The 11968-nt window shown below is 38.4% G+C and overlaps 1 non-coding gene across 1 annotated transcript; it reads right to left on the bottom strand.

Moving 5' to 3' along the window:
* Nucleotides 1-679: 679 nt before the first annotated feature.
* LOC115072540 lies at nt 680-806 on the bottom strand. Its single transcript, XR_003851587.1, has one exon. It is a non-coding gene; the product is annotated as a small nucleolar RNA SNORA28 (small nucleolar RNA).
* Between the last annotated feature and the right edge of the window lie 11162 nt (nt 807-11968).

Below are 11968 nucleotides of genomic sequence, written 5' to 3' on the forward strand. Positions count from 1 at the left end.
GAAGAATAAGGTAGTGAAAATCTGCATAAAATATTCATCTCATGGCTTTTCAAATTTTGTTTCTGATGTCTTCAAAGTCAAAACAATAAATCTGTGTATATTCATCAAAAGTGTGGGACTAAATATGTGTTGTTGGTGTTAATTAGTTGAGTCACTGTCCACAAATAAAGATGGGAACAAGAGACTTTTCAGCTTTCTAAGACATTTGGGATATTGGAAAACCACAGTGAGTAATACCAAGTATCTCCTTCAGTTGAATCTAATGATATAGTCACAAAGAGGTGGCTTTATGTTAAATGTCAGTGGCATATCTTCAGACATGGTACATTGTCTCTATTGCCTCTCAGTCTAACTACAAGTCAATATTTTTTTCACAAAAGTTTCATTTGTTACATTGTCTACTGTAAATATGAGGAAGACTGAAGTTCAGTCTTCTTCAAAGAGAAGATTGCCATCCTTATAGTGAAACTCTACAGTGGTTTCCAAGTTTTTTTCTTCAGAAAATCAGGTACCAACATGTGAAATTATTAGTGAATGGGGTTCCACTTTGTTATCTTTTCCATATATCTTGCTGAGATTTCATGTGCTGAGATTCTGCTTACTTTTTCATTTGGGGGGGGAAATAGTAGTCCAAATGTTTTGGAAGTCCTTGCTGTGCACTATATAGTTTTTTTAAAATGTTGTTTGAACCTATATAACGGGTTGTCTCAAGGGAAAGAGAATTACCAAAATAGGTAAAACTTTCTTGCTCTAGCAACCTCAAATTGTGCCAGATAATTTTGTTCATCTGCCACAGAGTTTTGCTTGCAAAGTGCACTATATATTTGAGTATCTATGCTCAGCAGGCAGAGCACAAAAACTGCAGCGAGAAGTTGGAAAGTCTCAGCAATTCAGGGATGCAATGATCTCCATGCTAACAAAACATCTGAATAAAGTCATCATCTCAGCTTATCATCCACATAGGTTACTTATCATGCTAATCTTTACCTGTGTATTATGCTAAATGCTCAAACATGAAATACGAATTTATTTCTAGAATCAAAAACTCTATGTTTCTTATATCATTACAAATTGCCTGGTGATCTGTGTGAGATATTATGGAACTTCCCAAAATTCTCTGTAAGATTAAGATTATGTTTCCCTTTTTAAAAGTCTCTTTTGGGCCTGGAGAGATGGCTCCAGGAGAGCTGGGGCTATAGGGAGACCCTGCTTAAAGTTAAGTGCAGTTAAGAGCACTGACTGCTCTTGCAGAGGACCCAGGTTCATTTCCCACCACCCACATGGTGGCTACGAACTGTCCTTAACTCCAGTTCCAGGGGAATCTGAAGCCCCCTTCTGAGGGCTCACATGCATGCAGGCAATACACTCATACACATAAAATTAAAATAATAAGTAAAATATTTTTTAAAGCCGGGTGTGGTGGTGCATGCCTTTAATCCCAGTACTTGGGAGGCAGAGGCAGGCAGATCTCTGTGAGTTCAAGGCCAGCCTGGTCTACATAGTGAGTTCCAGGCCAGCTGGGGCTGCAGGGAGACCCTGTCTCAAAAAAACACCAAAAAGAAAAAAAAAAGATGTATATATATATATATATATATTTTAAAGTCTCTTTTAGTGAATGACTTATGACAAGAATTCTTCTGCTTAAAATTCACTTTTCTCAATTTTCTTTAAGAGTGTCGCCCCTGGTAAGTTGACCATGATCCAGTGGATGGCCCCATACCTATGAGTATATGGTGAACAAAAATTGGACTTGGTGGGCTCCACTGTTTAAAAAAGAGAGAGCAGGCACTTGGGAGCTGGTGGTTGTGAGGGAGTATCTGTGAGTTAAGGGAGGAAGGGAGGAGGTTGAATATGATAAAAACATACTGTAAGAAATTCTTTATTCCTCTTGTTTTTCTTTAATTGAATTTTTGAGAATTTCATACAATATATTTTGATTATATTTATATCCCCTCCATATCTGTACCCCTTCTTACTAACTCAACGCCAAATTTTCTGTACTCTTACTATATGTATATATAATGTGCAGGTTTATGTCCCAAAATGCCTTTGGTGTGGATTCATTCACAGCCTGACCAACCTACTAAGAGTCTCATCAGTAAATGAGACTGAATCTCTCCTTCCCAGACTCCATTGTTTGGCAATAGTTCTTCAAATAGGGTTGGGGTTTCTTACTTAGTTCCCCATGTCTATTCTAGGATTTCGTTTGGCTAAGTGTGACTTGTGCATGCTGTCACCACTGTTATGAGTTCATGTTACTAGAATAAATGATCATCTGTCTGGAAAACTCTGTTTCCCTGTGGTTATCCACCTTCTCTGGATCTTACAATCATTACATCCTGTCTATTACAATGATCCCTGGGCCTCGGGAGACAGAAGTTTGATATAGGTGTCCAAGGCATAATAATAACTTGTGGTGGTGCACGCCTGTAGTCCCAGCACTTGGGAGGCAGAGGCAGGCAGATCTCTGTGAGTTCAAAGCCAGCTTGGTCTACATAAGTGAGTTCCAGGACAGCTGGGGCTATAGGGAGACCCTGCTTCAAAAAGACAAAAAAAAAAGAGTCAGTTTAATACTATGTCCATTTAGTAGAATAATAGAAGTAGCTTCTCCCCTTGTAACATGTGGAATAGCTAGCCTCAGGGTCCTAGGTCTGATATCAATGTCAGGTGTGGGCTCCATCCCATGAAGCATACCTTAAATCCAATTAGAAGGTAATGGGTTACTCCTATAATATGTCACCATTGCACCAGTGGACATATCTTGCCAGGCCAGTGGTTGATGTAGTTCACAGGATTTACAGCTAGGTAAGGTTCATGCTAAATTTCCTCTTCAGATAGCTTGTCTATCACCTTCCAGCACTATGAAAACTAGCTAGTAGAGCTAAAGCTTTGAAGTTAGCACCAGCTTAATTTCTCATTTATTCCATACTTCATGTATGTAGTGTTTATTGTATGTACGTTTACTGTATTTATGTAGTATTCGTGTATGTTTACTGTCAAGTTCTGGTGGGTAACCCAATAGCAGGGTGTTTGAGGGCCTTTTGGAACCCTGATCAACAGCTTCAAAAGAGGGAGTCCATTCCTGGCATTTGGGGTTTTTACTTTGCTAGCCTGTGATATCTAGTAGGGCAATGTAGCCTTATTATAAGGTAACTCTTTTAAATTCATTTTATAATGCACATGTGTATTATTATATAGTGGTAGGCTCCACATGGCTTTTTCTAAAGGCCTTTAGTGTTGGCTATCCCTCCCCATGCTTCCTCCTCTTCTCTGCCCTCCTATTCCCCACCCCATTTAATCCTTATTATTCCCCTTTGTATCATTGCATTCTAACATCCCCCACATGGGTGTTTATTAGTTTCTTGACCTTTCTGGATTTTTAAATTGCAGTATGCATACCTAAGATTTCAAAGCTAGCATCCAGTTAGGAGAGAGAACATGTGACATTTGTCTTTCTGGGTCTGGATAACCAGAAATACATTCAGGATAATTGTCATTAAATGAATGGAACTAGAAACAATCATCCTAAGTGGGGAAGGTGTTAAAGAATTAATAAGAATATTATATGTTTTAAAATTCACTTTTTTTGGATTAAACCATTGTCTTCTCTTCTAAATGTAAATAATACCAGGCATGATGGAACAAGCCTTTAATTCCAGCATTTGAGAGGCAGAGGCAGGTGAATCTCTGTAAGTTCAAAGCCAGCCTGGTGCACATAGAGAGTTCCAGTCCAGCTGAGGCTACAGGGAGACCTTGTCTCAAAAAAAATAAGTAAAAGTAAATGATTTATATATAGGCAGAATGGTGTTTTATCAAATGTACACTCAATTTTGACAGATGCAATTTTTAAAATATCTTAGTGCTTGAGTTTCTTATTCCCCTTTAATAAAAAAATTGAATCTTGACAAATAGATATAGTCATTTAGGCATTGGGATTTTAGACTTACTACTCATCCCCCTTGTTCCTTTCTACTTGGAGGATTCTGTGTAGGGAATAGTGGTTCACTCCAAGCTCTCATGTCTGGTCTGTGGATGCTTGACCTCCTCCCATGACCTTCCATCTATCTCTTCTATATTCTGTGTTCTTGATCCAATCATAAGGTTTAATTGGTGAGTCTTTTCAATTACTAGTCTACCCAGAAACTAAGAACTTCTGACAGCGTGTTCACTACTACAGGTGTGTAAGGATCTGGGTTTTTATTCTCTCAGATGTGGACCAGTGGTATAAGAAGTATGACATATAAGCCAAGCATGCTGGTTCAGCTTATAATCCTATCACTTCAGAGGCTGAGGCAGGAGGATTGTTATGTGTTCGAGACCAGTGTGAGCTTCACATTGAGGTCCAGGTCTGCATGTGCTACAAGTATGAGGCTATGGCCCAAATCAGCCAAGTAATCAACCAAACAAACCAAGAAAGTAACATATAGATGTGGTATTAATGCATAATTTAAATGTTTCTTTACTGACCCATGTGAATTACTATGACAAAATACTATTGATATTCGGGTATGGATAGCCTGTAAACAACAGAAATTAATTTCTTGGTTTTAGAAGCTATGAAGTCTAAGGCCAAGGCATTTGCAGATTTATTTCCAGGTGAGGGCCTGTTTTTTGATCCACAGATGGTGCCATGTTGCTGGGTACTTAGGGTGGAAGAGGCGGGGTAGCTTTCTTGGGCATCTTTTATAAGGACATTAATCCTAGTCTTGAGGGCTTTGATTCATCTGATCATCTCTCCCATAGTCCCACCTCCTAAGAACGTTGCATCAGAGGCTAGAATTTCAACATGTGAATTTGGGGGACATGAAACAATAACATTAGTTTTCACTGAGATTAGGTATAGAAACTGAAAGTGAGAATTTAGAAATTTTGTAGCAATAGAATTTAACAACTAACGGAGGTTTTTTTAAAGAAAAAAACTACATTGAGGTTTTTCATGTCATGTATCATTTCATTTCATTTTTATTATTTTACTTAGCATTTAATTTTATTTAAAAAGTAACTGATGGGGCTGAAGAGATGGCTCAGTGGTTAAGAGCACTTGCTGCTCATTCAGAGGGCATGGGTTTGGGTCTCAACACCCATGTAGTACCTCACAACTGTAGGTAACTCTAGCTTCAGGGGGTCCCTGTTCTAGCCTCCATGGACATGAATTATGTGAGTGATGCACACATACACAGAGGTAAACACTCATATACATAAAATAAAGTTAATGAATCTTTAAAAAAAATAACTGATCCACTGCAGCAAGTATGAAAGATCTTTGCCTGGCCAGTTCTTTTTTATTCTCTCTGGGTGGCTGTACTGTGAGAAGCTGTCTCTTCACAACCCTGAGGAGGAACTTAGTGAGTACCTGACTCACTAAGGGGAGAGCCACAGGAAATCAAGAAAGTGATACCCTAAGTCATTATCTATCTCACCATCTGAGATTTCCCATGACAAACATTCAGTCAAGTAGAAAAAGCTACATGAATCAGAACATTGATTTTTACCTCTAGGTAAAACTTTTTCTCGATATGAGAAAGAAAATAAGCTCCATCACATGCATTGATGCAAGACTTAGAAATGTGAGTAAACTTAACACAGCACCTGACACAGTAATGTTAACTCCCCTATAAGCTAGGTAGAACGTCTAAAACAGCTTCCTATCTAAGTATGAAGCATATGGCTCATTCATAGCTCTTGCTACTGAGAAACCTTGGAGTGATAAGTTAATTATAACAAGTTCTCATTACAAGAATCATAATATTTATATAATACAAGAATAAGGATGAAGTAAAAAACCAAATGTACAGTGATTAAACAAAGTGCCTATGCAAGGCAGCTACTTAGTTGATGATAGCACCCTACCCATATAGTATACATACTCCCATTTACCACACAGGAATATACATAATAGGTGTACATCAATACACACCAACTACACTCAGATACAAGATTCAGAAGTTGATTATTGACCTTAACAAAATGTAAATGCAGTAAACCTGAGCATATACCATAGATGACATCTTGTTGATATATTTAATACATGGATTTACTTAGTAAAAAACAAAGCAAAAAACATTTCTGTCTTCCATGATTTTCTTTTTGCCTATCAGGTGACTCAAAATTATATCTGTTTTGCTTTCTGTCTTGCCACAGTATGATGTTTGTAAAGTAATTACAATAGCAGAGTTTGATTTAGATCCCAGAAGTTAAATATTTCTCTTAAATGCTGCTGTGTTTTAATTTAAAATAACCCTACAAGAATTGTGTTTAGTTGCACAAATGAAATGGTCCGAGCCTTGGGGCCCTCTGACTCTGGGAGAGGAAATTGAATAGCAGAGTCAATTGGGCACAAGCTCTGAGAAGAGTGAAACAATTTATGGGCCAACTGGAAGTTAATTATTCAGTCAAAATACAGTACATTATAATATGCCAAACACATCAGGCCATGTGGAGCAAATACATAAATGTGACGACTGTTGATTACTGCCAAATAAATGCATTGGCTATTTAATTGCTTCTATATTTGTTATTGACACTTTGAACTCAGTTAAAAGCCAGTGCAGTTTAAAAAAATTAAAATCATGTTAGAAATACAGAACCCTGCATTATTATGGAACCATTTTACTTTTTACATACACAGGATTTGTTTTTATCAAGTATAAGACACACAGTCATGAAAATGACTGCCATTATGAAAGAAGTTCTTGGATTTGGTGTTGTGATGCATGCTTTTAACCCCAGCATCAGGAGGTAGAAGCAGGCCAATCTCTGTGACTCTGTAACATGGAGTCCCGTCTGTTCTACATAATGAGTTCCAGGCCAGCTGGGCCTGTAGGGAGACTCTGTCTACATCCAAAGAACCAAAAAAAAAAAAAAACCAAAACTACTTATTTTCTCAGACTTCTGAGTGATGGAGATCTTCCAGGAGGCAAACACATCAACTGATAACACCTGTGGAAAACCCATGGGCAATTAGAAGGTACAAGAAATTAGAAGGACAAGAAAAAGTGTGGGCAAGATTCTTCATTGTATTGTATGTGCAGGTGTGTGTCTGCTTGTCTGTATGTTTGCCATGTACACACAGATGCTCATGGAGGCCAGAAGGGGCATCTTGGATCCCCTGGAACCGAAGCTATGGGCAGTTGTGAGCTATGTGATGTATGTGCTGGGAATCAACACTCAGTCCTCAGCAAGAACAGAAAGCACTCTTAACTGCTTAGCCATCTCTCTAGCCACCACCCCACCGGCCCAGCCCCCTTGTGGTTTTTCAGGAAGGAATGGATCAAGTAGGAGAAACAAGTTTAAGGCTGGCTAGCCGTATAATTTCAGCAATGTCAGACTGATCGCCATTTTCTGATACTTGGCCCTGGTGATTTAGGGCAGGAGGAAATGGCTTCATGTATAAGTTCAGTTCAGTGAAGCCAATATTGTTGGGCATGGATTTTGGATTGTTGCTTTATGTAGGAACAGAAATCTTGCAGGAAAATCTCTTAGCTACCTTTAAATATCGATTAATTTGGGTGAGGGCCCATCTTCCCTTGGCAAGTAATAGATACTTTAAATGTCAGAACATTAAGAATAGAAAAAAATAAGAAAATATAGCTAATGCAAGATCTTTCTGTCTTTGTGCTCTGGAGATATGCAGGATATTAAAATACTGAAAACTCCCAGGATAGGCATCACTCATGTACCACCTCAGCTGTGTAAGGGCTGCCTTTACTTTTATGCTTTGTTAACTATTCGAAGATGCTAACTGAGCTTCCTGATCCTTGCAGTGTATTCTTAACTGCAGATTATTCTGCAGCTTGCTGCTAATCATGTTTCTTCACTAGCAAGTAGGCTTAAAAAGATAAATAATGAGCAAATGGCTCTTTAGACACCAGTGATTCTGCTGAAGTTCTCTTGAAAACTCTTCACTTATGGAGAAATGCCTAGGAAGGTTGTCCACTGAGGTTGTTCATGAAAGTATTAAGAGATCAAGCATTGTTCAGGAAAGAGGGATATTCTATTGCAACACAAAGAGAATTCATTCTAGAAATTAGGGTCTTCATACTCTGAAGAATCATGTTTTTAGACTGACCTGGCAAAAGTGATTTTTGTACTTCTGTTTTATACTTCCCATGCAGAGTAAGTTTTGAGCCAAACTGCAGTTAAATGTATAATGTCAGAATTGTATTTTACTTTCACTCAGTTAATGCAATCACCATAATAGTATTAAACAAATGTAGCCTAAGTTTAAGTTTGTGCCGATTTTTCAGTTATAAAATTTGATTTTCAGCAGATTAAATTTAGTAATAAAATGTTCTCTTTGACATAGGATGAAAGGAAGTCCTCAGGCAATAGTATTTTTTTAATCACTGAGTTTTCTGAAATGCATTTGGTTATAATAAACATAACCATACATAGTAAAATATGACAATTTTTTCGCTGTTTACAATTTCATCTGTAAATAGGCTTGAAATTTAGCCAACAGTTGTTATTTCCAAGAAGTAAAAAACATAATAGTGTGTTTCCACAAAAAAAATATCAGCACATTTATGATTGCATCTAAATTCCGGAAAAATAAAAAGAAATAGTCCTTAGCTTCTGATAAACAGTAGCTATTCCTTATCTCACCACTGTGTGGCACTGCTTACTTTTAAATGTGTGTGAGTGTGTGTGTGTGTGTGTGTGTGTGTGTGTGTGTCTGTGTGTCTGTGTATATAGACTATTTGATGTTGAGAGTGTACCACGTGTATGTGAGGGTCTGGGATATTGTTCAGTTGATCTGACTGAGCTCTCTGTATAACTGCAAAGATTCAAATTTGTGGGATAATTATTTGAAGCCTGAAATTACATTTCCTGCTCAATAAATGACTACCCTCATGGTAACAAGGCTCAAATTAACCATACTGCTAACTAATCCATTTTTAGACATAAATATAGGTTTGGTCAGAAACAAAATTTCAAAAATCTGGACCATGTATCTGCCTCATTCCAGTTGAGATTCCTGTGTCTCACTGTGTTGGTGAAGGCATGATTGCAGAAACACAGATTGTTCTAGCTGACTCAGAGTGTGGAAGAAGTGTGATTTTCAAGATGGGAGAAGGGAACCAATGATACTCCTCAGGATAGTGGAGTTGCTACCACCGTTCTGCAGAAGCCGTGTTCTTCAGCTCCTTTTCTATCACTCTTTCTGTTTCCATACTTTGGGAGTCCCATAACGTTGTGCTTGTTGTTGGTTTACACATGCCACATCAATAAAGCAGACCCTGTTCCTGTGACCTGTCCAAAACCTAATCAAAACTAGGATCATTAGCCAAAATCACTCTACCTTCATTGAGGAATTCAAAGGGCTCACTTTGATACCCATGTAGGAGACTGTTGGGTAGCAATTTCCTCAGAGTTAAAACCTTGCATCTTGGTGGGAAGCTGAGTAACAAGATGTTCTTTTTTTTAACTTGGGGAGGAAAGGGTTTATTTGGCTTACAGCTCACAGTTCATCTTGCAGGGGAGCCAGGGCAGGAACCAGGAGCAGAAGTTGGAGGACAGACCATGGAGGAACGCTGCTTACCAGTTTATTTCCCTGGCCTGTGCTCACCATATTTTTTTTGTAATTATTTATTTAATAACCACATACCTAGAAGAAGCATTTCATTACATCAGCATTGACATATTCAATAACAATTTTCTGAGCTAGGATGCATCTCTTACAAAATTGGCTATACATTTTTAGGTTTACACTTGAATTATTACAGTTCTACAATATTGTACTCAGTATAAACCCTATAAGACATAAAATTAAATGAGGTCTAAAATACAGATTTACATACAGAAAAATTCATTTTTAAACATACAGACTTTAAGATGTTTGCACATGCATTTCTAATCTCTATGTATCATATTATTACTAGTCACAGTCGGTTACTTTCTGAACTCCTTGGCATCTGAACATGGATGTAAAGTCATCAGGTAGATTTCAATGATAATGTTTTTCACATCTACTAATTACTAAGGAGCAAATTTTTATGCTTTGAAGAATTATTATTTTTTTAATCATTGTATTTTTTAATTTTTAATAACTACATGATTAGAAGCTTTTCACTACAGCTTCTTTTAAGCGGGAAATGTAAATTGTTGAGGGTAGGTAGGGATGAATCCAGAAAAAAATTATGATGAAAAACATTTAAAAAGCATTTGAAAATGGAATCAGGAAACCACTCAGAGTTCAGGAATTAGGTACAGCCTAAACCACAGCCTGGTCATGTGGACTATTGAATGGGATGTGGGGATGTGAGGTTTGGAGCAGGGGCAAGTTGCAAAGACCAGAGACTTAGGGTGAAGGATGCAGCTGCAGCTGCTCCAAGGAAATCTTTGACAATGAAGTGAAATGTCTTATTGTTCATGAAGCGTTTTTGCTACTAACATTGAGATGTTGGCGCATGCATCTCTAAGCTGTACGTATCTGATTATTACTAGTCATAATCTGTTGCACTTGGATCCTTGGCGGCTGTGTATGTCTATAGAGTCATCAGGTAGATTTCAATGGTAATGTTTATCACCGCTACATAAATTTCCATGCTTCCTCCTCAAATATAATACATTAAAAAATTTGTTGATATTTTTCTTTGTGTGTGTATATCACACAGAACATACCAAACCATCTTATTCAACTGTACACCCACTTCCCAGATGGCACCCTCCCACAGCCTCCCTCCCCCAACTAGAGCCCTTATACTCTGATATCCCTGCTACTGTCTGCTGTGTTGTCGGCATCTCCAGCTGTTCCCCACTACTTGTCCATCTGGCGAATCTAGTCAGCCTATCTAGATGTCTTTGTTTTAGGAGGGTCAGCTGTTCCTCCTCTAGCGGTAATCAGTTGTCAATATTCCTTTAGATAAGATTGGGGTCTGCTGTTCATTTTCCCAGTTGATTTTCCCAGTTCTATGCTGGGTTATTACTATCAGGGAGTCCCATTGGCCACCCTGGCCAACAACTCAAAAGAAGGCATTGCCTGTCTGGCATTGTTTCTGGTTATGTAGCCTTTAGCTATGCATATGGACTCTTAAGAAATTATATTGGCCCCTTTAATCTTTGGTTATACTTTCCTTTAGGGTGTTTAAGGCCATACAATTGGCCCAGATGAACCAATTTATTTTTACTCTTAAGGTCATTTGAGGATCTGATCCTCAGGGGTCACATGGGCTTTGGAAGAGCCCCCGACTCCTTTCTTTTACCAGTTCTGCCTATATGAAGACAAGTCAAAGGTCCTGCTCGACCATGGTTGGCTTCACTTGGAAGCATGTAGGAAATAATTCCTCTGTGTTGACCGTCCTGTTTGTAGCCTGGACACTGGTTCAAGTACATCTGATGGGTTCTCAGCCTCCTTGATCAAGAGGACAGGTGACCCACCATCATTACAGGACATTATGAGAGATGCTCATAGTCCCCTGGAACTAGTCGACCTAGGAGGGCAAGGAGCAAAAAGTGTCCTTTATGTCCCTCTGACCAAATTATTATAGGCCTCAAAGTATGTCTGTTAAACACCCAAGAAGGTTACTTCCACCAGTCTGGTACTTTTAATTACTGTGTGTCATGAAGATAAATCTTGGGCAAAGACCAGTTTTTCTCAGATAAATCTAACCTAGACATACATTTCTTGATCTGCCATGTATAATATGTCATTAGGTTTTAGGAGTAATATGGTTGCCTCTGGTTTTCAAAATTAGCTAGGCATTGTTTATCTCTCACATTGTCTCACCCCTCCATCATGGTTTTCCCATTTAAGGTGACCCCATTTCCTCCCTTTCTCCCTTACTAATATCCTTCTCCTATGGTCCTACCTCTCTTGAGCTCCTACTTTCCCTTTATCCCCTAGATTCCTTGTATACCCTTCCCTCCCCTCTCCCTTAAACTAACCCAATTTTTATTCATATCTCCCTTATTAAGGCCTATTTCCTACTGTTCTTCTCTTTCTGGTTATTTCTTTTCCTTTACTCCC

The sequence above is a fragment of the Nannospalax galili genome, unplaced genomic scaffold (assembly GCF_000622305.1).
Source record: "Nannospalax galili isolate Female #2095 unplaced genomic scaffold, S.galili_v1.0 scaffold223, whole genome shotgun sequence".
NCBI classification, from domain to species: Eukaryota; Metazoa; Chordata; class Mammalia; order Rodentia; family Spalacidae; genus Nannospalax; species Nannospalax galili.